Below are 27,932 nucleotides of genomic sequence, written 5' to 3'. Positions count from 1 at the left end.
CAGCTCTTGTAAGTAAGTAGTTGTAAGCAAGACACGAGAAGTAATTCTTCCCTCTACTCCAGTTGAGGCCTAATCAGCGTGGAGTATGGTGCCCAGCTCTGGATGCCACATTTCAGGAAAGATGTGAACAAATTGGAGAAAGTCCAGAGAAGAGCAACAAAAATGATGAAAGGTCTAGAAAACATGACCTATGAGGGCAGACTGAAAAAATTGGGTTTGTTTAGTCTGGAGAAGAGAAGACTGAGAGGGGACATGAGAACAGTCTCCAAGTACTTAAAAAGTTGTTACAAGGAGGGAGAAAATTTGTTCTTCTTAATCTCTGAGGACAGGACAAGAAGCAATGGGCTTAAATTGTAGGAAGGGCGATTTAGGTTGGACATTAGGAAAAACTTCCTGTCGGGGTGGTTATGCACTGGAATAAATTGCCTAGGGAGGCTGTGGAATCTCCATCATTGTCTAACCTGCTCTTAAAAATCTCAAAACACCTGTCAGGGATGGTCTACTTGGTCCTGCCATGAGTGCAGGGGACTGGACTAGATGATTTCTCAAGGTCCCTTCCAGTTCTATGATTCTATAAACTACAGTCCTGCAGGGCCCCTCGCTGCTCCCTTCAAAAACGTCCCCCTGCCCTCACCCTGAGGGGCCTTAGGAGCTGTAGGGACAACTCAGACTCAAACTACAGGGGGATTTTTGTCTCTTCTTTACACTGGAAAGTGTGTGTGTGAAAGCCACAGAAATATCTCCCCACTGATACCATCACCTGCTCCCCCCAGACCAAGTACCCAGTGTTTCCTCCTCCCCCGCCCCTCACTGACCACCTCCCGCCCCCCCGAAACCCAGACCAGCCACCAGCCTGCTTCCCCTACCCAGACCATCCTCGGATGAAACATGCTTCCAGAGGGCAAAGTCCCATTGCCCCACAGGGAGAGCTCCCGAAACCTTCTATGCTGTGTGCACTTTCTGGTGGGACTTCAGCGAATCCTTCCCCTTGTAGCTTTTCCCACAGACAGAACATTTATAGGGTGTCTCTGCTGAATGGATTCTCTGATGTCTAAGGACTCCCCAGCTTTGACTGAAGCTTTTCCCGCATTCAGAGCAGTTATAGGGCTTCTCTCCTGTGTGGATTCGTCGATGTCTAATAAGTTGGGAGCTGTTACTAAACCTTTTCCCACAGTCGGGGCATTTATAGGATCTCTCTCCGATGTGGATTCTCTGATGTACGATGAGGCTGAATCTTTGTTTGAAGCTTTTCCCGCATTCGGGGCATTTATAGGGTGTCTCTCCTGTGTGGATTCTCTGGTGCGAAACCAGGTTTGAGCTCTGAGTGAAGCTTTTCCCACACTCAGGGCATTTATAGGGCGTCTCTCCTGTGTGGAGTCTTCGATGTTTACTAAGGTCTGAGCTCCGCTTGAAACTCTTCCCGCAGTCGGGGCATGTATAGGGTCTCTCCCCCGTGTGGATTCGTCTATGTGAAATAAGGGATGAGAAATTAGCAAAACATTTTCCACACTCAAGGCAGCTATAGGGCCTGTCTCCTGTGTGGACTGAGCGATGGGAAATAATGTCTGAGTTCAGCGTGAAGCTTTCCCCACAGTCAGGGCATTTATAGGGTCTCTCCCTCGTGTGGATTCTCTGATGTACCAGGAGGTTTGATATCTGAGCGAAGCTTTTCCCACACTCTGGGCAGTTATACAGTTTCTCTTCCATGTGGACGCGTGGTTGGACCATGATTTCACTAGGAACCTCCAAACTTCTCCCTCGGCAAGTGGATTCATCCTGTCTTTTCCTTTGCTGGTTGCTCTTCTGCCTCTCTGACCTGCGCTGAGTCTCACGGCCTTCTTCTTGCTCAGGACTCAAGGAAACGGCCCCTTTGGATCTTCCCGATACTCTCCCACATGGTTCCACTTGCTCAGGACCTTCCTGCTGTGGATTCTCTTCCTGGTTCTCACCCATCATCCCACCCCCTGCTGGGAAAGAGAATCCAGACATGAAATGTTCTGTCTGCCATGAAGAAAGGAACCCTCAGAAAGGGGAACAGGAAAGGGGGGAACAAACCAAAATAATTGCTGGGGAGACTGAAAAATCAGAAGCCAAATCCCCTGCCCTTACTAAAAAAAAACCCTTCCCCAGAAGAGTGGAAGGGACCAATTCTGCCTCCACAGCCAATCTGAACATTTAATGGCAAGGGAACGACTGCCTGGCCTCAGGGTGGATGGGAAGCCATAAGCAATACCTGCCATGAGGATACGATGCCTGCTGAGGACTTGGGTGGGATGAGGCTGAATACTGGGGCGTGCATGAAGCCTTTATGGGAATCTCAGCCACTCACTCCAGTGACCGCTAATTTCTGCATCCATTTCACCAACTCCTCACCTGTGTTCATGTTTTAAGGATCTCCCTTTCCTCAAAGCCCTGGAGATTTGGGATTCACGGCTCTGCCTCTGGTTCCGGCTGGGAAATCACATTAGGTTTGGGAAACTGGAAAAATCTGCTCCACAGAAAGAAAAACAAGTGAGACTAGTTAGTCGGAGACAGCATCATTTACAGATATCTCGAGTGGGTGGGAAAATATTCCTGGAGACCCTTTGGCGGGGTCAGATGGTTCCTGAGAGATGGGCGGGTCCCACAGGGAGCTCCACACACTGGGGGATGTTCTGTCTCTGGCACAGAAGTTGTGCCACCTCTTACCCCTTTCTGAAACTGCCGAGACCAGAGCCCTATCCTGGCATGGACCCAATCCTGGGAAGGGAGGAACACGCAAAATCTGTGCACCTTGGTTTAAAAACACAGTGAGGTACATACACCCCATCTGCCCCATTCCCTCCTACTTTAATATTGCTCTTAAACCAGAAAGTTTGGTCTCAAGAAAAAGTTTCCAAAAGAAGCCCATGTAGAAGGCAAGGACCACAGAACACGCTGTCTTGAAAACTGCCTAGGGCAGGGCTTGAACACACAGTGCCTGGGTCAGGGTCCATAACCACAGTATACCCCCTGTCACGGCTCTGGCTTCAACTGTGCACAGGTCTTGCTGCACATGTGAATTTCACTCTGCTAAGTGCATCACTTTGGCACATGCTGACCTGACATTCCAGACTCTAATGTTAATAACTTTTTCAATATGGCTTCCCCAAAAGAGCACTGGGTACCATGCGCGAGCTGAGATAAACCCCAGGTGACTGAGATCAATTTGAGGAGGGGTTAGTGCCCTAGCTGTGCAAAAAAACATGGTAGTTGAATGAGACTGGGGGGGGGGGGGGTTAAGTAAAATATTGCTGGGGGGGGGGGGCTACTCAGGAAATCCTTGCTCAAATGATCCCAGATTTGAACACTATCACTACCCTAGTACCTGTATGAGGCTCAGAAAATTTCAGGGCAATCTGTAGATTGATTGTATTGCTCTCAGAATACAGTAGAACCTGAGTTATGAACATCAGAGTTATGAATAGACCAGTCAACCATACACCTCATTTGGAACTGGAAGTATGCAATCAGACAGCAGCAGAAACAAACAAACAAACACTATACAGTGCTGTGTTAAATATAAATTACTAAAAAAAAATAAAGGGAAAGCAGCATTTTTCTTCTGCATAGTAAAGTTTCAAAGCTGTATTAAAGTCAATGTTCAGTTGTAAACTTTTGAAAGAACAACCACAATGTTTTGTTCAGAGTTACGAACAACCTCCGTTCCTGAGGTGTTCATAACTATGAGGGTCTACCGTAGCCCACTGTTACACAGAAAATGATGCTCAACCTTAACTACAGCAGAGTTGTTGGTCTGCTATATTTCGGGTTAGTCACATTCAATTTTCATTTTGTTACAGTTCTGATGGATAACATTAAAATAAACATCAAAGCCTATTTGCAGATTTTTATCTATTTATATTTTCACAGTGGTATAAAATCAGGGGTGGTGGTCAGGCAATTATTTAAAGACAGCAGATAGAGTCACAGAATATCAGGGTTGGAAGGGACCTCAGATCATCTAGTCCAACCCCCAGACAGATTTTTACCCCAGTTCCCTAAATGGTCCCCTCAAGAGTTGAACTCCCCTGGGTTTAGCAGGCCAATGCTAAAACCACTGAGCTATCCCTCTCCCCTTGTTCAGGTTCCAGAATGTAGAGCTTTCAAAACCCCTACATTGTCAGCATCACACATCACAACAGACATAGTCAATATCCTTCAATCAACAAATCAAGAACATAAGAAAGGCCGTACCGGGTCAGACCAAAGGTCCATCTAGCCCAGTATCTGTCTACCGACAGTGGCCAATGCCAGGTGCCCCTGAGGGAGTGAACCTAACAGGCAATGATCAAGTGATCTCTCTCCTGCCATCCATCTCCATCATCTGACGAACAGAGGCTAGGGACACCATTCTTACCCATCCTGGCTAATAGCCATTTATGGACTTAGCCACCATGAATTTATCCAGTCCCCTTTTAAACATTGTTATAGTCCTAGCCTTCACAACCTCCTCAGGTAAGGAGTTCTACAAGTTGACTGTGCGCTGCATGAAGAAGAACTTCCTTTTATTTGTTTTAAACCTGCTGCCTATTAATTTCATTTGGTGACCCCTAGTTCTTGCAGGGTCCTGGCAACCTCCTCTCTGGGGAGAGCTCTTACCCAAGCTGTATACAAAGGAAGAGACTTGACCGCAATGCTGGGAAAATGCCTGGTCACTTCACCACAGTACAGCCCTGGCCCAGACCTGGAGAAGAGCTCTGTGCAGCGCCAAAGCTTCTCTCTCCCCCCAACAGAAGTTGGGCCAATAAAAGTTTTCCCTCCCCCACTTTGTCTCTCTAAACCCATAAAGACACTTTCACCAAAGGCTAGAAAGGAACCGAACCAAAGGAGCCGCTTTGGGGGATCCCCTGACACTGTCCCCGGGCAGCGCATCCCCCCAGCAGCGCGGGCACCAGGCAGAGGCAGGAACTGGCTTTTCCTCTCCCTGCCCCTCCCCTTCTCCCCAGGAAAGTCAATGTGCCCCGGGGTGCTGCAGGGAATGGGGCTGGGCAGGGCTGGGAGCCGGGAACCTCCCTCCCCACTGATCGCTCCTGCTGCCCCTGCCAGGCTCTGCCCCTGTCTCCCTCCTGCCCCCTCCCCTCGGGCTGGGAGACTCGGCCCCTGGCCCGGCCCGGGGCGGTCGCTCCCCGGAGCTGGCTCGGCTCCTGCAGGCGCTCAGGGGGGCAGAGCCGGGGGGGGGGGTCAGGGAGGGCAGCAGCTCTGGGACTCGCAGACCCCCGCCCCCCGGGAGCAGAGCTGGGGCGAGGAGGGGCCGGTGGTGCAGAGTCACTTTCCTGCCCGGCCCCGGCCCTTCCCCCGGGTCTCGCCCCTCACCTGCAGGCTCCGGCTCAGGGGCTGGTGGCGGCAGAGCCCGGGGCTGCCCCAGGCGGCGGGGCTGGTTCCAGCCCCCGCAGAAAGCCCCCCCGGCTGGTCACTGAGAGGGGTCAGTGCAGGTCCCTCCCCGCACAGACCCGCTGGGCAGCAGCAGCTCGGCCCGGGCTCACAGTGGAGGTGGAGGAGGCGGCGGCGGCAGCAGCCGCAGTTTTTTCTAGCAGCTGCGATCACTGGCCAGTCAGGAGCCGCGCGCTGCTGCTCTCGCTGGGATTGTGGCAGCATCGGGGAGCCCTAAACTCTCGCCTCTGCCAGCACCGGATACAGCCGCGCTCAGCTGAGCCGCCGTTTCCGGTGCCCGTGGATACCAGCTCGGGCTGCAGCAGCTGGGACCAAAGCCTGGGCTCGAGCATCTGTTTGCAGGGAAAGGGGGCGGGGGAAAGTGAGGGGTGAAATGTCCCAAAGCTAAAACTCCTTCAGGCACCTCCCCCATCCACCTTCAGGCCTGGCAGGCTGCAAATTAACATCCATGTTTTACGTCAGGTCTTTTTAGCCCCTCCGCCCGGGAAATCTGGTCCTTTCCCCCTCGGAGATCTGGAAAAGTCACATTTGCGCAGGCTGCTGCCCTCTGGCCATGGGACTCTGCTCCCTGCTCTAAGAGGGGTGGGTGGACAGTGGGGCAAAGGAGGAGACCGCTCTGGGATAAGGAGGGGCAGAGGGGAGAACAGCTGCAGAACATAGGATGTGCCATCTGCAGTGGCAGCCAACATGAGTTGTGGGCAGAGGTGCCCTGAGCCAGAGCAAGTGGGGCCTAATCCCCTCCCTTCTGATTGCAGTCCCCACCCCACACCTCTTGCTGGGGGAAATGGGGTAGGGGTGCGGGGGGCTTGCCCTGCCCCATCCACCTGCCGGGGAGCAGGATCTGGGCGCGGGGACTTCCCCCACTCCCTGGAAGGAGTGCCAGGCAGGCAGAGGAGGTTGGGGTGTGGGGGGTGCCCATTTTCCCCAACCCTCAATTGGCCATGGCCCCTGGGCCAGGCTCTGTTGGCCCAGTGGCTAATCCGCCACTGGTTGTGGTTGGGGGGGCAGGCAGAGGGGCTTGTGTTTCTCTCAGGATGGTTCATCTCAGCCCCCCTGTGCTATGGTGTTAAAGGAACAGTGTAGCTAAAATTCGTCATCATTTTCACATATGTTTTTGGTGTTTAAAAGAGGGGTGGGTTTTTTTGTTTGCTTTGTTTTTTATTGTTTTTTGGGGGGCAAGTTATGTGCATGTGACATGCTCGCACTAGGCCTCATAGCAGCTCAGAAATTGGTCGGATCTGCTCTTCTGATTTTCTGATGGGTGCTCCCTTTCCTGTAATCCACTGGAACTGGAATTCCACTCCATTGACTTATTTTAAAAATGGTATTTGTATTACTCTGGTTGTCCTTAGCACTCCGTTTACCTGGGTAAACATAGTGCAGATGGATCTCATTGTGTTATTTAATGTATTGTTTTAATGGGAAAAAATGATGGGGAAATGATCATTCATTGATGCTTGTAGCTAAGCAATCGCACCTCATGGTGTCTTTTAGTATAACATTTCCTATGTTCTGACTGTGGTTTTGTAACATACTACTTTTATTTCAAATTGGTTCTTTGTGTTTTTCCTGTATCACAAGTTTATCTTTTGCTGTCATGGGACTTCAGTGCTGTCTGATTTCCTGGGTTACCATCAACATTTCTTCCATTTCCTTTGATCCACCAATAACATCTGCCTTTCTCAATCACTGTTTTGCTTTTTTCTCCAGTGAGGAGATTGTTTACTTTGGAGAGTTTTACCAGTTATACAGTCATAGAATCATAGAATATCAGGGTTGGAAGGGACCTCAGGAGGTCATCTAGTCCAACCCCCTGCTCAAAGCAGGACCAATCCCCAACTAAATCAAATCAGTCCTAGCTATACTGATAAATTCCTCATGTGGATACTCTTATTCTGGAATGAGTGGCTTTTTTGTTTGTTTGTCTTAATGCCATTCCCAAAGGACATAAGTTAAACCAAAAAAGGCCCTTATTTCAGAATATGAGCATCCATAGGGACTTATATCAGTATAACTGTACTGGTTTAAAGACACACAGGATTGTCAACCCCTAATCTTCAAAAATCATGAGTCAGGCTCACCAAAAATCATGAGATTGGCTTTAAATATCATGAGATCATGTGAAAATAATAGCTTTGGGGTTCTTTTTATTTGCCTTCTGCTTTTTGAGCCATTAGCATACACTGGGGTCACATTTTGAAGCTTTCTCCACAGCCATGAGGGCTAGAAACTTCATTTTTCTTTCAGAAGGAAGGCTGAAATCATCACATTTCCACTTGACTCCAGGAGCTGGGGCTTTAAGAAAAACAATAATTACCATGAGACTCATGACAAAATCATGAGCATTGCCAACACTGCAAATATCTTAAATTAAACTTTCCCATGTAGACAAAAGATTAGTGCTTTTTCATGTCACCACTTATGGTAGAACTTACTCCCCAAATATTGACTAAGGGCACTGTCCTGTCTTATCTGAAGTACTCCTCGAAGGCAAATTTCTCCTGTAATTTCTACTAAATATCAACATTTGCATTTAGCTACCTATACATGATAATGATATCAATGGGAATACTTGTATGTGGTATAAGTCATCCCCACAATACAGCTCTACCTTCTGGAGCTGGTAATAGTGGGAACGGATCAGTGTCATAATAAGTAGACACAAGGAAGTTCCATTACCTGTGTTGTGCTCCACAGACTTGCATTCCAGAATTTATCTGCATGCCCTCTATGACAATCAGGGTCCAGATACCACAAGAGGAGAAGAGAAGGGTTAAACTGAACAGTTACATTAATTGATTGTATACATGTCATTGTATTATACACATAGATCGAGTAAGGTCTTTTATGAGAGCTTGTAATGTTCTGAACTTGATAGGCATTATGAGCTCTGTATCCACACCATGCTGTATGTATTTGTGCATATAGAATACTTATGCTCAAAAACTTCAGCTCCGCCTCAGAACAGAGCAGGGAGCAGTCAGGGGCACCTGCCAAGCCCATTGTTCACACAGAACCAATTCCAAGCGCCCATCCCTTATCCAGCCCAGAAAAAGACAACGATGGATCATTAGAGTTAATAGGAAGACACAGGCTAGAAGTTCCCCTCTCTGAATAGCCATGAGTCACCGGGCCAGGAGGGAAAAGAAAAGGCAAAATCTTTTAAAAACTGAGGGCTGGTCTACACCAAAAACGTACATTGGCATAGCTACATCGCTCAGGGGTGTGAAAAATCCACGTCGCTGAGCGACAGAGGCCTTGTGTACACTATACAGTTTTGTCAGCAAAAGGCAGCTTTTGCCAACAAAACAGTGGAGGTGTACACACTACAGGGCTACTTTTGTCAGCAAAACTCTGTAGTGTAGGCAAGGCCATAATTAAGCTGACCTAACCCCTGGTGTAGACAGCGCTAGGTGACGGAAGAGTTCTTCCATTAACCTAGCTGCCGTCTCTTGGGGAAATGGATTAACTTCAGTGACAGGAGAACCCCTCTGTGCTGCTGCAGTATTTTAAACTTGGACATAGCCTGAGATTTTCATCCAGAAACTGGAGGGCAGTCTCCTAGTGGGAGGTTGTCTGTGAATGCTGGATTCCCCCCACATGCCAATGGGGTAGAGTTAGGGTTGCCAGGTGTCTGGTTTTTGACCAGAATGCCTGGTCAAAAAGGGGCCCTGGTGGCTCTGGTCAGCACAGCTGACCGGGCTGTTAAAAGTCCAGATGGCAGCACAGTGGGGCAGGCAGGCTCCATGCCTGGCTCCACGCAGCTCCTGGGAAGCGACTGGCATGTCCCTCCGACATCTAGGTGGAGAGGCTGCCAGGTCGGGGGGGGGGGTCCTCTTGCTGCCCCTGCCCACAGGCATCACCCCAGTGGCAGCTCCGCAGCGCCCATTGGACGAGAACCATGGCCAGTGGGAGCTGCGGAGGTGGCAAATGAGGGCAGGGGCATCCTGAGGAGCTCCTTGGCCACCCCTCTGCCTAGGAGTTGCCTGAGATCAGCGCAGCCCAGAGCCTGCACCCTGAACCCTCTTTCGCAACCCAGAGCCCCCTCCTGAACCCCAAACCCCTCATCCCCAGCCCCACCCTAAAGCCTGCACCTCCAGCCAGAATCCACACCCTCTCCTCTACCCCAATACCCTGCCCCAGCCCAGTGAAAATGAGTGAGTGAGCGAGGGTTAGGGAGAGCAAGCAATGGAGGGGGGTGGAGTGAGTGGGGGCGGGAGCCTCTGAAAAGGGATGGGAATGGAGCGAGGACTCGGGGACGGGGCAATGGTGTTTGGTTTTCTGCAATTAGAAAATTGTCAACCCTAGTTACAGTGGGAAATTATTCAAAGACAATAAGTAACTTGTCTGAGAAAAGGGACTTTATCGAATATGGATGTATAAAAGTTGCATCTTGATGTTTAATTTCTGTGTAACTGGTATACATTTGCTTACCTAGACTGTCTCATCTTTGAATCTGTGATTTTTCTATTACATCAACTTTTCATTTATTTTTATCCCAAGCAAGTGTCTGGTGTGTAAACTGTGTTGGGGGGTGTGCCAAAATATGCTGGTATCTGGAGATACAAACCAGAGGGGGAAAGTCTCAGCGTCTGGTAATTGGGGATCCTAGTTTTCCATGATAAAAACCTCAAAATTCTCTGATAAAAAAATCTACATTTTTCTGCAATTAAAATGAAATGTTGAACTTCAACTTCCCTAGCCACAATATATAGATAGGTCTCAGCTGAGCACAATGTTTTATTGATATACAGTAGAACCTTCATTATCCGCTGCCCATATTAACCGAAACACCAGTTGCCCAAGGCTGACAGTGGTGTTAGCCAAAAAGGGCTTGTTTCCCCCCGGAGCTTACCTAATTACACCAAGGAGGCACGGAGCACAGGAAGACGAGTACCACTTCCTTTATTGATCGGTCAGCTGAGCGGGTGCTCTCATCGGCTAGTGCCAGAAGAGAGACACACCTTACAAGGCCGAACAGGCCCTTTTTATAACCAGTAACAAACAACTTAGCCTACGTCCTTCTACGTCATTTGGCTGACCTATAGAACCTGTAAATGTATCTGATAGAGAATAATAGGGTACATAGGATACATATATCATTTTGAGGGGAAAACAAGATACATCTGTTGAGGATACATTTGTCATTCTGAAGGGGAAACAAGATACATCTGTTGACCCTTTGTACTAAATACTTTGGAAACATACATGGGAACGCAGCTGCATATACTTGGGAGGCCAAACAAGATAAGCAGATAGCTGACATAGGTAAATACACATCCCTTGTTCTATTGAGTTCTTTAAGCTTTCCAACAGTGGTGGGGCTTGGGCAGTCAGCCCCCGGGAGAATTTGGCTTGGGTGGTCAACCCCCGGGAGAATTTGGCTTGGGTGGTCAACCCCGGAGAGCTGGGCCTCAGGTGGTCAGCCTGCGCCCCGGGCAGCTGGTGGTTTGGTTAACACGGGGAGCCAGATAATGGAGGCTTGGCTAAATGGGGGTTTTCTGTATATATTTTTATTTTTTCACAAAAATGTAAAAACTAAAGATGCTCTAAAAACGCAAATCCCACTTTTTCCCCTCACAAAGGGATTTCTAGGATCCCTGCTGGTAATTAAGAACTTGGGGAGGATGGATTTGGGGAGAGTCAGGACTAGAAGGGCTGTTGGTGTCACCCCGCTAGGGGTAACGAGGCTGTTGGAAGCCAGAGTGAGACCTTACGCTTGTCGGCTGGCTGCCGGTGTCAGGGAATTGAACACTAGCTGCACAGCAAAAAGACCCCAAGGTTACAGGGCAGGTGGGGACAGAACCACTTACCGGTCTGGGTGTCCCCCTCAACCCTGCACACTCCCAATTCTTTCACTGTGCTTGGTGTAGCCGTATTGAAAGGGGGAGGGATCACAGTGGCAGCAGGTTGGCAGAGCTGCCACTGCGATATGAGGAGAGGTGCATGTGGATTTCGAAGGATCAGCCAGGTTTTGTTTCGGCTCTGAGTTCTGTAGGCTGTGTCAGCAGTGGTGCATCAGGGTGTCTTCCTGCCATGGGGACTGTCTGCAGTCTGGTGGCAGGCCTCACTGTGGTCTTCCCAGGGCTCAGTGAGGAGTCAATAAAGGCTACGTCTCAGGAGGACAACTCAGCACAGGTGATGCAAGATGCAAGAAGACTCATGCAGCCAGATCAGTGCTGGTGAAAGTTACACTCAAAGTTTGGCTAGCCACACCTTTAAACATGTAGATAACCACAGAAAGTGACTGCGTAGTTGCAGCTTTTAAACGAAGGCCCCGACCTGGCACAAGATTTCTGGGGTAGGGCAGAGGTGCTCCTCTTTTGTCCCAGAATCACATAGCATTCCCTCCGGGATGAAGCAGGCAAGCCTTCGTAGCTTTCAGCCCTCTGAAGAAGTAAGTTTTTTTTCATACCCATGCCTGAGGGGCTTTTCCCTAGGCAAGGAGGCATCAGGGTGCTGTCATGTCCAGCAGGGGGCAGAGAAGGCCTGACAGACCCCCATCTGAGGAAGGTAACCTTAGCATGTCTGGGATGGTTTGTGTGGCATAGGGGCAGCGCTCTGAGTATAAGTAGCTCCTGTTATCTATTCCTGACCTAAAGCCAAGCTTTGCCCTAACAAAGAGAAGCTGTTATACTTTGTTCTGCACTGATTATGTGCTCTGTTCCCAAAGGATCCTGGAGCACATGTAAACACACATATTAGTGTGTGTGTCATTGGCATGCTGGGGAGAGGGAAGAGTTGACGTTGATTATATCTGTTTCAGTTTTGCTATGTTCCACAAAACACCCACCTGAAACCTTTAACTCTGCATTCAATGTATGAGGTACTTACTGACCAACCAAAGCCAGAGCCACAACCTGGTAAGCTGCCACCTCCCCACTTAATAAGTTAACAGCAAGATTACAAAAGGTCACATCAGATACAGTTGGGAATAGTAATATGGTGGTAAAATCCTGGCCCCATTGAAGTTTCAGGTAGTTTTGCCACTGACATAAATGGAACCAGGATTTTACTTCAGATTTCTCATTCTCTAAACCCAAATTTTAGTCACTCAGCCAGGCTGCCTTTCTGATCCATTGTTCCACATATAAGTGCTTTGGTTGGCCTACCTCTGACCAGAACGTCTTCTCAGATCCAGGGATAAGATTCTTGAGCTTCAGTTTTCTGCAGCTGCTGGCTGCGTCCAGTTTCCAGACGTCCATGAGAAGCTGCAGCATGTTTCAGCAGACAAGTGGGGATCCAGACTCCTTCCAGGACGTTCCCTTCAGCTGACTGGTTTTGGTGTCACTGCTAAATGTGACAGGTTGCTCTTGGTGCTGTTAGTTTTGGTAACTTAAATAGTGACAAAATAATAGAGACAAGGGCTCTCCTGAGGCATATCACAGCATCTCATGCTCTTTGAGAGGGCTGATGCAGCCAGGAGTGGTGTTCTGACTACAAGGACAGTTAAGAAGTGGAACAGGTTACCCAGGAAGGATGTGGTATCTCTGTCATTGGAGGTTTTTAAAGGAAGGACCATCCTTTAAAACGCTTGCCAGGGATGGTCCAGATTTACTTGGTCTTGCCTTAGCATGTGGGGCCAAATTAGATGGTCTCTTGAGGTCCCTCCCAGCCCTACACTTCTATGATTCTGTTATACTCCTTTCTCCTACCTTGTCCCTGCCTTGACCAGTTAGATTGTAAGAGCTTAGAGGTAGGGACTGTTGACTACTCTGTAAAGCACCTAGCACAATGGGTCTCAAATGGCCCTAGGCTTTCCTGGAATAAACATGATTAATAATAAAACCCTTAACGGTGACCTCAGTGCAGTTAAAGCAGATGAACTTCTCAAATGCCTGGCACATGGGACAGTCAGATGTGACAGTCAATTGCTACAAGGGTGTATGCAGGGACTTGGTGACTCCCATCTGCCTTGCCAGGAGGTTCCTCATTTATCTGTTGTATCAACCCTTAGCTTTTAGACCTCTCTGGCAGCGAGAGTCTGGTGAATACCTCGAGCCCCGTTGAAACCTGCTGGGACTTGTTAAATCTGGTATGCACTTTTGGCTCCAAGACAAATCCCCTCAGCAGTCCCCTGAAAATCCCCTACCTGAGATGGTTCTACTACAACCATTTCCCTTTCCCGTCCCCGGGGAGATGGGATGACCTCGATCAAAACATGGATGCTATTCTGCAGCCTCTCAGGGTGAGGAGCACAACTGGGGAAGTTTCAGAAGGGGCTTTAGTCCATTTCAGACTGAGATCCTCAATTTCTACTCCATCCCTGTCCCGCCCCATTGCTGTCACACCAGAGACTCTGAAGCCCCCTGCAATGAGACAAGCGCAGTCACAAAAGCCGGTCACAGTCGCTAAGGGCCGACAGTTTCTGAACCTCTCCTGCCATTTACACATTCCCAGCCCTGAAAACGAGGGCAGAGAAGTCGAGACCACTAAACCTTATACAGCATCCTTAGTAAACCCTCCTCAGCAAACATCTGTTTGTATTGATGTGTACATTGAAACAACTGGATTCTCATGCATGAGTGGAAAGTGGATCATTGGGAAGTTTAACCCCTCTCCCCTGTCTGCCTCCCCCAAATGGGCCAAGGAAACTGGGCAGCTGCTTTCCTTCTAAACCCGGAAGTGCTTGTTGTTGAAAGGGGGAGAATGGGGTGAGAGATGGGAATAAAAAAATCGACCCTTTTCCCTGTAAATATGCAATAATTGGAGAGCAAAAAGGAAATTGAGAATATTTCAAACTCTCATGGATAAAATGGGCAAGTTCTGAGTGGGTTTTAAATCGCTATTGGCCATTTAGCTGGACTAGGAGGAAAATCTGAGGGGATTTTATATGAGTATTCAATAGGATTTAGGTGCCTAAGTACTTTTGTGAATCCAGGCTGGAGAGACTGTACCGTTGTTTGTGATGTGTCCCACAGACCTGAATTCCAGCACTTACACCGGCCCCAGAACCAGGGGGGCCAAGGGGCCATGGTCCTCCCACTTTTAAACAAAAGAAACATAAGCCCACAATTCATGTCCTGCAGAGAGATTTTTCCCCTTGAAGAATAATAGATTTTGCTGGGGAGGTACTGCAATGACACCTTTTTCCCACTAGGGGCTGTTGTGATGCCAGAAGAGAGGGCAGCTGGCTCACTGCCAGGGAAGCCAGCTGTGGAAAGGGAGGGGATGCTTTGATCTTGGCATAACCCCTCCCCCCCCAGCCCCCCCCCCCACTTCTACAAAGGTTCCAGTGCCCTTGAGCACTTTGTGCCTACCCTCTAGCTGCCTTCACTATGTTAGGTGTAGCTCTACTGACTGGTAGAGGGATTAGCGGAAACAGATTGGCAGAGCTGTCGCTGTGATGTGAGGAGAGGTGAATGTGTAACATAAGGGATCAGTTATGTCTTATATCAGTCCTGAGTGAGTAGACTCTGTCAGTAGCAGTGCAGAGGGGTATTCTTGCCAGGGGGGCTGTCCACAGCCTGGTGGCAGACGTGACAGTGGTCTGCAGGGCTTACGTAGGACTGATACCAATGTCAAAAAACTTATCAGTATCAGTTACTGAGCAGATATTATAGATTCAAAAGCCAGAAGGGGCCATAGTGATCATCTAGTCTGAGTGCCTGTGTAACACAGGCCAGAGAACTTCCCAAAATAACTCCTAGAGCTTTTAGACAAACATCCCGTCTTGATTTTAAAATTGTCAGTGATGGAGAATCCACCACAAACCCTTGGTAAATTGTTCCAATAGTTAATTACCCTCAACATTAAAAAATATACCTTATTTCCAGTGATGTCCATACTCAATGTTCCACATTGTGGAAATGTGATAATGTAAATGGACTTGACCAGTGAGCCTGGCTATGAAAGTCAGATATAAACAAATAAACCTTATAATTAACATCAACATGACTAAAGACCTGAAGAGAAGTTTGTGCTTTAGTATTTGCAGGATAAGGGAATTAACAAAAGAAACGAGAAACTTATTAAAATACCCCCCCCCCCTAAAATTATATGTTACTGGAAGTCCAGACCAGTATTTAATGCAATAGGAACGTAATAACATTTTTCATAGAGGTAACAGTGAATCAATGGTTGCAGTATCTGCTTGCAAACTAAAGCTTCTATCCAGAAAAAAAATTGAACAAATGCTTTACTTTATGAGGTGCCAATATTCCCAATGATATGCCCTCCCCCACCTTTTCTCATTGATAATCTTTTATTGGACCAAGTTCTGCTGGGGAGAGAGACAAGTTTTGGAGCTACACAGAGCTCTTCTCCAGGTCTGGGAAACACACGGAGCGCCTCACAGCTAAATACAAGGTGGAACGGATTGTTTAGCTTAAGAAGTTAGCACATATTTCACAAATGGTCCCTTGAAATATGTGGGGGGAAAACCAAGGAGTACTTGGTGGATTTTAGCCCATGAAAGCTTATGCTTCTCTCCCGGGTGGGTTCTCTGGTGGGTAATAAGGTTTCAGCTGTCACTGAAGTGTTTCCTGCAGTCAGGGCACTTACAGGGCTTCTTGCCAGTGTGGGTTCTCTGGTGGGTAATAAGGTTTGATCTCTGAACCTTTCCCGGCACTCACTACATTTAAAGGGTCTCTCGTCTGTGTGCAGCCTCTGATGATCGATAAGGGATGAGCTCAAACTGAAGCTTTTCCCACACTCAGGGCAGCTATAGGGTTTCTCTCCAGGGCTGATTCTCTGTTGGGCTCGGATATTGTTAGTTTTCCTGAGAGTTCTGCTGATGGAAGTGGCTTTACCCTGTGGTGCCTCTCCAGGGACTTTTTTCTTGACTGTCTGATCTGCATCAAGACTCCCAGGCCACCATCTGCTTAGGACTCTGAGAAACCTTCCCTGATCTTTCCAATAACTGTCCATGTGGCTCTGCTTGCTGCTGAGAGAACTTTTCCTTTGTATTCACCGTCCCATCATCTATTGGAAAAAAGACGGAAACCGGAGACCCGAATCATTCCTTGTGCTGGGAAACAGAGCCCTCGGAAAGGGAGCAAGGCAGAAATAAATAATAATAGGAGCTGAAATTAGGGGCCAAAGCTCCCACCTCTATTTTCACCAGACTGATTTTTATCCCAGCTACAATTATCTCAGGGTCACATCAACCTTGTCTCTAAGGGGACCTCTTACCCCTTTTTACCTCATACAAAGGGAGAGACTTTGCTGGGAAAACCACTGGTCTCTTTAATACGGCACAGAGCAGATGCAGGGTCAAAAGCATCAGAATTTGCTACCGCAAGAAACCTGACACTGACAATGTATCATAGGTTTGCTTGCCCTTCAAAAAAAGCATCCCCTGTTTTGCAAGCACAGGGGTAGAAATCCTGCCAGAGAGGAGTCTCCTTTCCCCAGCCCCAAATCCTTCTGATATCAGTTTTGAGTTAAACTGGACTTAACTCTGCCCCCGGAGCTAACTTTACTCACTGGGATTGGTTCATTATTGGCAGTACCATAATAAGCAGATATGAGGTGGGACTATGAGACTCTGCTATTGCTTTTCTTTCTGTTCTATGCAGGTTTGTGTACCATGCTCATCCCCATGGTATGTGAGTGCCTCTCAGCTGTGTGTTAAGCCATGCAACTACACATCTGCCAGGTGGTGTTTGTTCTCTCACCCTCTCTCCAGAGGGAGAAGCGTGTGGAGAGTCTTTGGTGGGTAATGGGTCTTTTTGATTTTCAATAGAAATATACCTGTAGCTGTGTGTATATATTAGGGAAGGCTAAGGAAAGGAAATGCACCTTGCACTGTGAGTGGAAAGCAGTGAGATTAGTGATGAACCTTAGTTCCTGGAGGAGTTCATTCCACAATCTCAGACCGGCCATGGAAAAAATTCTGTCCCTTCACAGACGAGCTTTACTCTTGTTGTTGACAGTTCCGCTGGGCCAGAGGAGAAGAGTCGCAGAGCTTTAGATGATCTTTGAGACATCCATGGCTCAAGCCACAAAGCATTTTGAAGATAAGGACTGAGACCTTGAGCTTCATTCTAAGCCAGCATAGAGAACAGAGGACAGGTGTAAGGTGCTCGTGTAGTCTGCGAGGCTGAAGAGATGCGTTGCGGTGTTCTGAACAAGTTGTAGTTTCCTCAGTGCAGAAATTTCTTGCTCATCTTGTATTTCACAGCTTTGACTTAGAGCATTTATCAGCAAGCACTCCAGCTGCCTTGCCTTCACTGTGTTCAGTGCAGCTGTATCGAAGGGTGGAGGCAGTGTTCCCTCTAATTTTTCCCATCCATGTGCGGAATGAATTTTGTTATGTGCACTGATATGGCAGTGATGTGTGGAGTGGGTGGGGCAGAGGGACTTGGAGTGTGAGAGGGGGCTCAGGGCTGGGACAGAGTTGAGGTGCGGGGGGTGAGGGCTCTGGTTTGGGGTGTGGGCTCTGGGGTGGGGCTGGGAATGAGGGGTTTGGGGTGCAGGCTGCCCTGGGGCTGTGGCAGGGAGCGAGGACTCCTCCCAGCCTTCTCACCCTGCAGAAGCTCCGGGGCTGGGGCCATGGGAGAGGTGCCTCTCCCCAGCTGCAGCAACTCCGGGGCTGGGGAGGAGAGGCGTCTCACCCTACCGCAGCCCTGAGGCTGTGAGGGAGAGGTGTTTCTCCCTGTCACACCACAGCCCTGGGGCTGGGGGAGTCAGCGCAGCCCCTCATGCCCCACACTCCCCCATCACCACCCCCAACCTCACCCCATGCCCCTGAATGCAATGTGCATGCTTGTGTGGCTCTTGGTGGCCTCCTGCGCAGGCACGTACCTTAGAGGGATCGTAGGTTGGCAGAGCTGTCACTGTGGTACGAGGAGCAGTGCAGATGTACTGCACAAGATCAATGATGCCTCATTTCAACGCTGAGCTTCGTGGCCTGTCAGCAGAAGTGCACAAGGGTGTCTTCTTGCCATAGGGATGGTCAACAGTCTGGTGCCAGAATGACAGTGCTGTTCAGGGCTTGGTGAGGGGTAAGTGAAGACAGCATCTCGGGACACCTCCAGGCCAGGGTGGATGGTGGTAATGTTTTGTAGGTCTGGAGTGGTTTGTTGGAGTAGGCTCAGGGCAGGTCTACACATAAAATGCTTCGGTTGCGCTGCTGTACCACATCAGCCTAGACACCACCTATGCCAATGGGAGGGCTTCGCCCGTCGGCACAGGTAATCCACCTCCCGAGAGGCGATCGCTAGAGAACTGTCCCGTTGATGTAGTGCTGTCTACACCGGGACTTAGGTCACATTAGCCATGTCACTCACGGGTGTGGATTTTTCACTCCCCGAGTGACATGGTTACACCATGCTAGTTCCCTAGTGTAGATCAGGTCTCACTGTGTGGCTTGTTGTAGGTTGGTCAAAATGTCATTGAACCTGGTTGATATAAGCACCACCCTTCTTTTAAGAAACAATTACACTACTTTCTGATACAACAGCAGTCTTCACCCCACAGACAGGCATGTGTCACTGCCCAGAACAAAGGGGTAGCTCAGGAATTTGAATTATATGAGAAAGGGTATTGACTGGAGATTGTTTTGAAGTGTGTGGGTGGGTGTCTGTGCAGAGGTGCTGCACCCCTATTGTTCGTTAGGGGTGATTCACCCCTGCTCCCCCCTGAGGCCCTGCCCCCACTCTGTCTCTTCCCCATAGGTCCCGTCCTTGCTCTGCCTCTTCCTGCTCACACTCTGTCTCCTCCCCGAGGCCCCTGCCCACCCGCTGCTCTTCGCCTGTCCCCAAGCTCCTCCCCCAGTCACCAAACAACTGATCAGGGGCCCTGCCAAACAGCACCCATGGAAAAAAACTAGTGGGTCTTCAGCACCCACCAGTCACCTGCCGATCAGCTGCTCAGCGGCAGGCAGGAGTCGCTATGGGGAGGGGACAGAGCGGGGGACGGTTGGGGGAGAGCGAGGGTGGGGTTTGGGGGGAAGGGGCGGAGTGGGGGCAGGGCCTCAGGGTGGAGCTGGGGTGGAGCACTCACCTGGAAAGAAAGTTGGCACTTGTGGCTGGCATTATGAACAAAGAAACCAACCCCTCTTGTTTGACGGCAGTGTGGGGGCATGTTGTTTTTCAATCTCTGTTGGAGAAGGAAAACTTTTAGACTCTATGACAGTTATTCCCCCACCTCCCATCCCAATCTCCAAGTAATCCACCCACTAGCACCCCAGATACCTCTCCCATTGGCTTGGCCCATCCAGCAACAACCTAATTTCAAAATACTCCATTCACCTCCCGTGCTCCAAAATCCACCATCCTGCCTCCTGGGTCCCAAGTCTCTCAATGCCCCAGCACCCATCCTCAGCCACCTATAGAACTCACAATCCCCAGATGAGTGAGTGGAGCAGAACTCTGAGAAAAAACACTGTGACCATCTATCCCGTGTGGATTTTCTGATGCCTTATGAGGTGGGAGCTCTGACGGAAGCTTTTCCCACACTCGGGGCATTTATAGGGTTTTTCTCCCGTATGGATCCTCTGATGTGTTTTAAGAAGTGAGTTCGACTGGAAGCTTTTCCCGCACTCACTACATTTAAAAGGTCTCTCCTCAGTGTGGATTTTCTGGTGTCTAATAAGGCCTGAGGTCACACTGAATCGTTCCCCACAGTCGGGGCATTTATAGGGCCTGTCTTCTGAGTGGATTCGCCGGTGTCTCCGGAGGGTTGAGCTGTCATTGTACCTTTTCCCGCAGTCCAGGCATTTAAAGGGTTTCTCTCCTGTATGGATTCTCTGATGTTTCATAAGGGCTGAGCAATGACTGAAGCTTTTCCCGCACTCGGGGCACTTATAGGGTTTCTCTCCTGTGTGGATTCTCTGGTGTTTAACAAGGGCTGAATTCATACTAAAGTTTTTCCCACAGTCGGGGCATTTATAAGGTGCTGCTGCTGTGTTAGTTCCCTGATGTGTAACAGGTGCTGGCCTTCGTTTCTCTCCAGTGTGCATTCTCTTATGTTTAATAAGGCCTGAGCAGTCACTGAAGCTTTCCCCACAGACCAGGCATTTATAGGGTCTCTCTCCAGTGTGGCTCCTCTGATGTCTGGTAAGGTGGGAGCTCAGACGAAAGCTATTCCCGCAATCAAAGCACTTATAGGGTTTTTCTCCCGTGTGGATTCTCAGATGTGCTGTGAGGTCTGAGCTCACACTGAAGCTTTTCCCGCAGTCAGGGCATTTATAGGGCTTCTCTCCAGTGTGGACTCTCTGATGTACAATCAGGATCGATCTCCGATTGAAGCTTTTCCCACACACGGGGCACTTAAAAGGTCTCTCTCCCGTGTGAATTCTCTGATGCACAAGGAGGTCTCTACTCACACTAAAGTTTTTCCCACAGTCGGGGCACTTGTAAGGGTTGTCCACCATGTGGGTGGCCTCGTGTGCAAGAAGGTAAGAGCTCACTCGGAATTTTTTCCCACATTTGAGGCACTCATAGGGTTTCTCTCCTGTATGGATTTTCCGATGGGTACAAAGGGTTGAGCTCAGACGGAAGCTTTTCCCGCAGTCGGGGCACTTATAGGGTTTCTCTCCTGTGTGGATTCTTTTATGTTTAATAAGGGTTGATCTCACAGTGAAGCTTTTCCCACATTCGGGGCATTTATAGGGCTTCTCTCCAGTGTGAATTCTCTGATGCGTAATAAGAAATGACCTCCGATTGAAGATTTTCCCACACTCAAGGCAGTTATAGGGTTTCTCTCCCATGTGGATTCTCTGATGGACTTTTATACTTTTAGATTTCCTGAGAGCTCTGCCTGTGGTACTGGCTTTGCCATGTGACTCCTCTACGGGAATTTTCCCCAGATCTTTTGAACTGCATTGACTCTCATAGGTAGTCACCTTCTCGGGACTCGGGGAAATGCTCCCTTCGTATCTTCCCAATAGCCTCCCATCTGCTTCCGCTTCCCGCAGGCAATTCTCCTCCTTTATCTTCACCGTCCTATCCTCTGCTGGAATAAAGAGGGAAAATTGAGACCTGAGTCATTGCTTGGGCTCGGAAGTAAAGAATCCTCTGAAAGGGGCAACGATAGAAATAAATAATATGATCTGAAATAAGGGACCAAATCCCCCAAAGCAGAGGGACCAGTTCTGCTTCTGCATGGCAGCTGAGCACTGAGAAAGAAGGAGGACGAGGGGGAGAGAGGTGTATTTATGTGTCAGTCAGAGTGTGAGGGAAACTGACATCTGCCAGGAGGATGCGACTCCTGCTGGGAAAACCCTGACATGGGTGAGAAGATGCAGAACTGAGGGACCTTTCTGAGAATCCCAGCTGTTTCCTTCACTCACCCATGGTTTCTGAGTTGGTTTAACACACTCCTCACCTGCGCAGGTTCCTCTCAGGATCTCCCCTTCCTCTTCATTCAAAGGGCCCAGCTCCTCCACTGGCTCCATCGGAGAGATCTGGAGTAGAAATATCCCTGGGTTAGATGGAGTGTGGGCTTCCCGCACACAAGGTGAGTTTATTCACTCGTGTCTCCATGTGCAATTTTTACCGATTTTTTTAGCTGGGAACAGTTGAGTCATCTTGAAAAGTGAAGAGTTAAAAATCAAACTCGTGGTTTTTCTATGAGGGAAATGAAGCTTTAATTCTCTCTCCAGTCACTGACCGATGCCACATTGTGCTGTTGCTTTAGCAGGGCTCACTGCATGCTGCCAGCTGTGAAGCAATCAGTCCTAGTGGATGTGGTACTAGACAGACCCTCATGAGACCTCTGATCTACACCCAGCTCTGTCATTGGCCTGAAAAACAATATTCCCATCCCCAAGTTCCAAATATCAGGAGTCAGATCTCAAAAACCATGAGTATCAGAGGGGTAGCCGTGTTAGTTTGGATCTGTAAAAGCAGCAAAGAGTCCTGTGGCACCTTATAGACTAACAGACGTATTGGAGCATGAGATTTCATGGGTGAAAGCATCCGACGAAGTGGGTATTCACCCACGAAAGCTCATGCTCCAATACGTCTGTTAGTCTATAAGGTGCCACAGGACTCTTTACTGCTTTTAAAAATCATGAGATTTCCTGAGGGAAAAAAGTGTTGTAACTGTAGGAGTCCTGACCCAAAAGAGGGTATTGGGGGCATTGCAAGGTTATTGTAGGGGGGTTGTGATATTGTCATCCTTACTTCTGTGCTGCTGTTGGCAGCAGCACTGCCTTCAGCGTTGGGCAGCTGGACAGCAGCATCTGCTGGCCGGGAGCCCAGTTCTGAAGGCAGCGCCATGGCCAGCAGCAGCATAGAAGGATGGCATGGCATGGTATTGCCACCTTTACTTCTGTGCTGCTGCCTTCAGAGCTGGGCCCTCGGCCAGCAGCCGCCACTCACGTATTGCCACCCTTACTTCTGCGCTGCTGCTGACAGTGCTGCTTTCAGAGCTAGGCACCTGGCCAGCAGCCACCACTTTCCAGCCACCCAGCTCTCAAGGCAGTGCAGAAGTAAGGGTGGCAATAACACAACTCTCTACAATAACCTTGCAACCACCCACCCCCTCAGTCCCCTTTTGGGTCAGGACCCCCAGTTTGAGAAACATTGGTCTCTCAGTGAAATCTGTATAATATAAGGTAATAGTACACAAAAGGCCAGATTTCATGGTGGAGACCAGATTTCATGGTCTGTGACATGTTTTACATGGCCGTGAATTTGGTAGGGCCCTATTAATAGTGGGGACACACACACACCCCATTTTATTTTTCCAGCTAAGGATTAAAAACAAAAAAAACCTCCACACTGCTCATATTTAGTGTCAGTTCGTTTTTTCAATCCAAGTGCAAGATCATCTTATTTGCATATATGAGGCCAGATGAAGTGCATCAAGAAAAGCAACCACAATTAGCAACAATCTTCACTGTCGGCAGCAGAATTTAATCCAGACAATTATATTGGTGTGGTAGCCAACACTACAGAATTTCATGGAGTTTTGACCCTCCAGAGGATGAGATGACCACCCCTGTCTGCAGAGTCAATTTAGTACAAGTAAAAAGGGAGAGGGGGAAAGAATTGTAGAACGTCCAATATTCTAAATTGTCACAATCCATGACAGTCCAGGTTGCCCTTCTGCATACAAAGTTTTTCTCTGTACAAGTGATCAACATTATATATATATATACAAACAAACTTTGTATTTAAATTAAAATAAGGAATTAGCAGCCTTTAAGTTCCCTGTTGACATCGGAGGTTGGTATTATAGTGAGCTCAAATATTCCAGAAATGGGAGGTGTCACACTGGAACACACCTACTAACAGAGCCGGCTTCAGGAGAGAAACTACAATCATTTCAGGCAGGGATAGTCAACTATTTTTTGTCAAGGTCCAAATTTCTTGGTCAAGGAAAAATTATACAAACAACCACAATAATAATGAATAAATAAAAATAATTGTGGGGTCTACTCAAAAGCATCTGGTGGTCCAGTTTTGGCCCATGATCTGCCTATTGGCTACCACGATTTGAGCCCCCTCTATCTCCCTTTACAGCAGGGAGCAGATTCGGACGGCCAGCGAGGGAAGTGACTTCAGCAGATGTTACTGAACATGTTCAGATGGCTGAAGCCTGCCCAGGAACAACAGCAAAGTAGCAAATTATGACTCGTAGTGGCCCATAATATTCTGGCTCCTCTTACCAGGACTAAACCCAGTGAGACACTTTTAATCTCCACCTCCAGGCACAGAATCTCTGAAAGAAGCAGAACCAAAGGAGCCGCTCTGGGGGATCCCCCTGACACTGTCCCCGGGCAGCGCATCCCCCCAGCAGCGCGGGCACCAGGCAGAGGCGGGAACTGGCTTTTCCTCTCCCTGCCCCTCCCCTTCTCCCCAGGAAAGTCAATGTGCCCCGGGGTGCTGCAGGGAATGGGGCTGGGCAGGGCTGGGAGCCGGGAACCTCCCTCCCCACTGATCGCTCCTGCTGCCCCTGCCAGTCTCTCCCCCTGTCTCCCTCCTGCCCCTCCCCTCGGGCTGGGAGACTCGGTCCCTGGCCCGGCCCGGGGCGGTCGCTCCCCGGAGCTGGCTCGGCTCCTGCAGGCGCTCAGGGGGCAGAGCCGGGGGGGGGGTCAGGGAGGGCAGCAGCTCTGGGACTCGCAGACCCCCGCCCCCCGGGAGCAGAGCTGGGGCGAGGAGGGGCCGTTGGTGCAGAGTCACTTTCCTGCCCGGCCCCAGCCCTTCCCCCGGGTCTCGCCCCTCACCTGCAGGCTCCGGCTCAGGGGCTGGTGTCGGCAGAGCCCGGGGCTGCCCCAGGGGCTGAGTCCAGCCCCCGCAGAGAGTCCCCCCGGGCTGGGCACGGGGGGGTCAGTGCAGGTCTCTCCCCCTGGGGAGCAGCAGCGGCTCAGCCCCGGCTCCCGCACCAGGCAGGCGGCACCGTGTGACCCGGGAGGAAGTTCAACCCCCGATATCCTGAGCCGGGGGAGCAGGATCGTTCAGCGATCAGCCGCTTCCCTTCCCCGAGCCCTGCGCAGAGCCCCCTGGCGGCCGCAGCTCCGGAAATGCAGATACAATGCGAGCCCCAGCTCGGGAACAGCCGCCCGGACACACTGTAGCCAGGGGAGGCTCCGGGTGCTGCGACTGGTGGCGGGGGCGCTGCTCCCTCCGCTCAGCACAGCCGGGAGCTGCGATTTGCTGCTGCTGCTCCTGGGAGCCGGGAGCCACCGGGCGGAGCCGGAGACTGCAGGTAATTGAGAGAGAACTGGGGGGAAAGTGCTGCGTGTCCCCCCCGGCACCCCATCGCTGCTCCCGGCGTGTCTGCCAGTCCCAGAGCTGCTGCCTTTAGCTCAGACATTTTCCCTGCAGGGGCTTAGGGGTGGGGTAGGGGGCAGTGGGGCAGGGAGTCGTGGTTCAGGTAGAGGAAATGGAGAGAAAGGCCTTGGGTGGGGGCAGCAGGATCAGGCCCCAGCGGGGTCCCCACCTCTGTCTGGCCAGAAGGGGAGGGGTGAGCAATAAGGAGAGGGAGGGGGAAAGGGGGGTACAGACAGCATGGTTGTGCAGGGGGGCACCTCAGAGAGAGGAGAAGAGTGGGGGGCTCAGGGGAGTGTGTGGGGGTTATTCATTTAAAAATCTGCCCCATTATCTTGAGACAAGCCAGGGGGTCCTTGTGAACTCCGCAGCGATGGGTAAATCTCCCCAGCCTTCCGGCACTGGCAGGGGCCTGTTTGCTCCACACCCATCAGGTCTGAAAAGACTGAGGCCAGGTCTACACGACAGACCTATGTTGGTATAACTACATGGCTGGCGGGGAGCAGCTTCAGCAGATGTTACCGAGCCTGCTCAGATTGCTCCGGCCTGCTCAGCGACAGCAAACTAGCAAATGTTCACCATCCCTTGGGAGGATCTCGAGCAAAATGTGGCTGTTATTCTGGAGCCTGGCAGGGCAAGAAGGGCAATTGGGGAAGCTTCAGCGGGGGCTTTAGTCCATGTCACACCCCGATTCCCTCCAGGTTCTTTCCCTGCAGACAGATGCTCTGGGCTTTAGTTACAGCTGGTCCCAGTGACTGGGCTGCAGCCCGGGTTGGTAGGAGGGACCAAGGAAGTGGCTGAATCTTTGTAACAGATGCTGGCGGGGGGGAAAGCAGGAAGGGGGAGAGTTAAGGGCTCTGAGGCTTTTCTGCAATACAACTATACAATATATCTAGATAGCATAACCGAGCATCATGCACTGTGTGACTCCTGCTTTTGACTGATTAGTAATCAAGGCTCCTAGAAGACGTTACTGCTGCCTCCATTGTGATCTGGAGACCTGCTGCTCTGTGTCAGGGAGAGACCAGAGAAACCAATAGGGGACTTTCTGCGGTGGCTGGAACCAGCCCCTGGGGCAACCCCGGGCTCTTCCACCACCAGCCCCGGAGCCGAGGGGAGAGACCCGGGGGAAGGGCTGGGGCCGGGCTGTAGAGCAGGGGTTGGTAACCTTTCAGAAGTGCTGTGCCGAGTCTTCATTTATTCACTCCAATTTAAGGTTTCGCGTGCCAGTAATACATTTTAACGTTTTTAAAAGGTCTCTTTCTATAAGTCTGTAATAGATAACTAAACTATTGTTGTATGGAAAGTAAATAAGGTTTTAAAAATGTTTAAGAAGCTCCATTTAAAATTAAATTAAAATGCAGAGCTCCCCGGAATGGTGGCCAGGACCCAGGCAGTGTGAGTGCCACTGAAAATCAGCTCGCATGCCGCCTTCGGCACACGGGCCATAGGTTGCCTACTCCTGCTGTAGAGGATGGGTTCCTCTAAAGTGCTGGGAAATGTAGCTGAAAAGCTACATCAGGCAGGGTGATTAGTCTCCACTGTCTTTCCCCCTAGGGCAGGTCTCTGTGGCTCTGGTCTTTGACTGAGCCTGACCCACTGCACAGGGACCGTGAGGCTGGTGGTGGGGTAAAGAACTTTGAGAGCCCCAGATGCAAAGTGATAGAGAGGGGCAGGGCTGGGGCATGGTTATTATTTCATTGATTTTTTCCATAGGAAACTGACACTCCCCAAAACTCTGAAATAACAGAGACAAAATATTTTACCATGGTCTCTGAATTGGCATCCAAAATGTAGCCTCACCTGGTATGTTTTCATATGCTGGGTGTGTGCACATAGATGCCATTTGCACACTCTAATGAAGGGCGAGTGGGATGCATGCAAAAGAGCTGTGGGTGCACATGCAAAGCGTGATCCTGGATCAACAAGGTAAAAACATGACTAAGCATCTTCCCCAGTGTCACAGAGTTTAGAATTGCTCCAGCTGCTGTTCTCACCCTGGCAAGCTGCAGAGTAACATCCATATTTTGCTCCAGATCACCCAGTCCTCCCAGGGGGCAGGTAAAGGACAGAACTGCTGGTGGGTTTGATCTGACTATAGCTGGGGTGGGGAATGCAGAAAGGTAGGAACCCAGCAAATGAAATCCCTTCTGAGCCTGCTTCAATGTGGTACATAAGTTGTAGGGAAAAGCCCAGCAGGAGGGGGTGGAAATTCCCCTATGAGAGGTAACAAACGACTGACCACGCAGACATCAGAGGCGCACAGCCAGCGCATTCAAGTCACTCTGGAAAGTTGGGAACTGGGCTTGAATATCACAAGGTTTAAAAATACACTTTGTGGGGCAGGGTGATTTTATTTATCTTCTGGTGGTTAAGCCTGTGGGGGGAAGCCACCTGGCCCCTTAGTGAGAGAGTGAGTGGAGTGTGTGTATGTGTGTGTGTGTGTGCCCGTGCATGCGTGCACACTTATTGCATCACAAGAGCAAAACTCCACCTGCCACAGTGAACATGCAAAATTGCAGCCTCCCTCCTCACAGGGAGACTCCACCTACTGACCCTCCCCTACTCCTGGGATAGGGGGATCTGCCCCTCTGTGTCCAACTCCACACCTCCCTCATCACTGCCCTGTCACCAGTCTCTTCTCCCCTGATCCTCACAGTCTCCTCTTCACACCTGCCCCTCTAGTCACCCGCCGTTCCCTTTACATCTTCCGTGTACTTCTCACATCAGCCACCCCACATGCCCTTGTGTTCCCTATCTACAACCCCCCACAGCCTCCAACCCTTCACTCCACATTCCCCTGCACTCCTTAATCCATGACATTTCCTTAAACCATTGTCAGGCTCAGTCTGGTCC

General features: G+C 49.9%; 1 protein-coding gene and 1 pseudogene across 1 annotated transcript in view; one reads left to right on the top strand and one right to left on the bottom strand.

Annotated features, from left to right (window-relative positions):
- Nucleotides 1–27,932, top strand: part of LOC123345053 (zinc finger protein 883-like) — a 902,586-nt gene that overhangs the window by 67,552 nt on the left and 807,102 nt on the right. The gene's annotated exons all lie outside the window — the stretch shown is intronic.
- Nucleotides 459–24,703, bottom strand: LOC123345081 (annotated as a pseudogene).

Source organism: Mauremys mutica, chromosome 12, assembly GCF_020497125.1.
Source record: "Mauremys mutica isolate MM-2020 ecotype Southern chromosome 12, ASM2049712v1, whole genome shotgun sequence".
NCBI lineage: Eukaryota > Metazoa > Chordata > Testudines > Geoemydidae > Mauremys > Mauremys mutica.
The sequence above is the reverse complement of the archived record's forward strand: the minus strand, read 5'-3'. Positions and strand labels throughout refer to the sequence as shown.